The sequence below is a fragment of the Cetorhinus maximus genome, unplaced genomic scaffold, assembly GCF_964194155.1.
Source record: "Cetorhinus maximus unplaced genomic scaffold, sCetMax3.hap1.1 HAP1_SCAFFOLD_510, whole genome shotgun sequence".
Taxonomy (NCBI): Eukaryota; Metazoa; Chordata; class Chondrichthyes; order Lamniformes; family Cetorhinidae; genus Cetorhinus; species Cetorhinus maximus.
The window spans coordinates 11501-15015 of record NW_027596452.1 but is presented as its reverse complement, the minus strand read 5'-3'; the positions used below and the strand labels follow the sequence as shown (position 1 = coordinate 15015).

Here is a 3515-nt window from a genome sequence, read left to right as displayed (position 1 = left end):
TGCAGCACTTGGCCTGTTTGCAGTCTTTTGTCTGGTGCCCTTCCTGTTTGCAGATCTTGCAGAGGGAGGCGCTGCAGTTGGCCGCCACATGACCAGACTTGCCGCATGAGCGACAATGCTTGGGTTGCCCAGCGTAGACCAGGTAGCCACGGTTTCCCCCGATAGCGAAACTGGAAGGAGGGTGGAAAATGGCTCACTTACCATCGGTCTTTAGCGTGACCTTAAACAGGCGTTTGCCTGTCCAGATCCCCAAGTCGTCTCGAATCTCGGTGCCGCTCCCCACCTTATCGAAGTACCTGGTGAGGAAGGTGACCACGTCGGCGACAGGGACGAAGGGGTTGTACACATGCACCATCACCACACGTTCCCGTTGCAACGGCAGAGAAAAGTGCGGCTCCGCCGTCAGGATTTTCATCTCCGGCAGGTCTCTCTTCTCCTCGAACACCCTCAGGAGCCGGACGCAGTCTGCCACCCGCTTGAACGTCACGTCAAAATAACCGCCTTTGCGGGAGTCCTGCAGGGTGAAGATCTCCGTAGCTTGGAAGCCGCACGCCTTCAACAGGATCCTCCTGGTGAAGAAGCCCCGATCCATAGGTGATCCTCCTTCGCTGTGGTTCACCGTGACTCGGACGGTGATAGGTAACCCACGGTATGGATTTGGATTGCGATTGGTTATCGCCCTTCCATCCCACAGGACCATGGTGTCGCCCCTGCAACACTTGATCTTAGCCAAAAGGCCGAGAAGCGATTCCATTCGCCTTCCTTGTTACCTGCTGTACCTGCATACTAGCTTTCAGCGATTCGTGCGCGAGGACACCCAGATCCCTCTGTGCTGAAGCATTTCTGAAGTTTCTCTCCATTTGAATAATAAGTCGCCTTTTTATTCTTCTGACCAAAATGGATAACCGCACACTTATTAAACTTATTTAACTTAGTTAAACTCCATCTGCCAAATTTTGGCCCATTCACCTAACCTGTCCATATCCATTTGTAAATTTCTTATTTCTTCATTGCAACTTACTTTCCCACCTATTTTGGTGTCATCTGCAAATTTAGCTATAGTACCTTCTACTCCTGAATCCAAGTAAATAGTTGGGGCCCGAGGACCGAACCCTGTGGCACCCCACTAGTTACAGCTTGGCATCCACAAAAGACCCATTTATCTTGACTCTCTGCTTTCTGTTGGTTAGCCAATCCTCTATCCAAGCTAATATATTACCCTTAGCTGCGTGTGATCTTATCTTGTGTATTAATCATTTGTGCGGCACCTTATCAAATGCCTTCTGGAAGTCCAGACATACTACATCTACAGGATCCCCGTTATCCACTTTGCTTGTCACATCTTCAAAGAACTCTAGCAAATTAGTCAAACACGATTTACTCTTCGTAAAGCCATGCCGACTCTGAGGGATTGCATTTTGACTTGCATTTTAGGAAGGTAGTGGAGGCATTGGAGAGAGTGCAGAAGAGGTTTACGAGTTTGGTTCCAGGGGCGAGGAAGTTGAGTTATGAAGTAAGATTGGAGAAGTTGGGACTGTATTCCTTGGGGAAAAGAAGTCCGAGAGGAGACTTGATAGAGGTATTGAAAATCATGAGGGGTCTGGAGAGAGTAGATAGGGAAAAACTGTTTGCACCGGGGCAAGGATCGAGAAGGAGAGGGCACAGGTTTAAAGTAACTGGCAAAAGAAGCAAAAGCGATAGGAGCAGCGAGCGGTCAGGGTCTGGAATGCACCGCCTGATAGCGCGGCGGAGGCAGGTTCAATTGAAGAGGGAATGAGATGATTATTTGAAAAGAAAGCATGTGCCGGGTTACGTGGAGAAGGCAGGAGAAAGGCACGAGGTGAAATGTTCACCGGGAGAGCTGGTGCAGGCACGACGGGCGGAATGGGCTCCTTGTGCAATGTAAGGATTGTGTGAATGTGGATGTAGAGGTTTCGGAGTAGCTGTGTAAAGTGTGTGAGCTTTGAGGTGTGAGTTTTGTTTGTTGCTGTGTCAGCAGCAGCAGCGGCAGCGGCAGCAGAGAGCTGGTTTAAAATGTTGTGAGGCGAAAGGTGCAGCTGAGAGAGTGTTTGAGAGGTGTATTTGCAAGTGAAAGCTGTTTTTGTATAAGTGAGGTAGAGTGTTTGTGAGATGAGAGTGCTGTCTGTGAGTGTTGGGTGAGCGTGTGTGTTTTTTGTGTGTAGCTGCTGCGGGTGAGTGAGTGAGTGAGAGAGAGAGAAAGAGAGAAAGAAAGAAAGTTGGATTTTGGAACATGTACATGTTGAGAAGTAAAGAAAGCAGATGTTTGTAAGAAAACTATTTTTAGCATTGAAAATCCCCTGGAAAGGGGAGGGTGCACCGTTCCCAGAGATACTGCAATACCGGGTCGATGCGTGGAGTGGACGGAGCAAGCCCCTATTCCATCTCCTTGCTCCAAAAATCAATTTAATATATGGTCCCCAGATAAGGGACGTATCAGATATTAAACTGATAAGAACAGATTTTTTTTTTTTTTTGTAAAAATATACTTTATTCATAAAATATCTTCAATCACATTCCAAACCATTTCAAAAACAACATTACAAGGGTACAATCCAGGTTAAACTTTTACAAAATGTATCAGCAGGTGCATCAGTACAAACAATATTACAATCATTTACAGCCTTTCATTTTGATCTGTACAGCCCGAGGGGCTCTAAACAGTTCCCAGTCTCTCGGTGCGCTGTGGTAGAAAGGTCTTAGACAGCGACCCTTCCCCATTGCGCCTTTGCGGCAGCTGCCCCAAGCTTTAGTGCGTCCCTCAGCACGTAGTCCTGGACTTTGGATTGTGCCAGTCCGCAACAATCGGTCGGGGACAACTCTTTGTGCTGGAAGACCAACAAGTTTCGGGCAGACCAAAGCGCCTCTTTCACCGAGTTGATGATCCTCCAGCTGCAGTCGATGTTTGTCTCGGTGTGTGTCCCTGGGAACAGCCCGTAGAGCACAGAGTCCTGTGTCACAGAACTGCTCGGGATGAACCTCGACAGCAACCACTGCATCTCTCTCCAGACTTTCTTTGCAAAGGCACAATCCACAAGGAGGTGGACAACGGTCTCTTCCCCACCACAGCCACCTCGAGGGCAACGTGCAGAGGGGGTGAGCCTCCTGGCGTGTAGGAAGGATCTGACGGGGAGGGCCTTTCTCACCACCAGCCAAGCTACGTCTTGGTGCTTGTTGGAAAGTTCTGGCGATGAGGCATTCTGCCAAATGACTTTGACAGTCTGCTCGGGGAACCATCCCACCGAGTCCACCCTCTCCTTTTCCCTCAGGGCCTCTATGACGTTACGTGCTGACCACTGCCTGATGGACTTGTGGTCAAAGGTGTTTTTCTGCATCAATTTTTCAACCAGGGACAGGTGGTACGGCACGGTCCAACTACTTGGAGCGTTCCGCGGCAGCGTGGCCAGACCCATCCTTCGCAACACCGGGGACAGGTAGAACCTCAGCACGTAGTGACACTTGGTGTTTGCGTACTGAGGGTCTATGCACCGCTTGAT

At 49.3% G+C, this 3515-nt stretch overlaps 1 pseudogene; it reads right to left on the bottom strand.

The window, feature by feature from the left end:
- Positions 1-2327: 2327 nt before the first annotated feature.
- Positions 2328-2505, bottom strand: LOC144673921 (U2 spliceosomal RNA; annotated as a pseudogene).
- Between the last annotated feature and the right edge of the window lie 1010 nt (positions 2506-3515).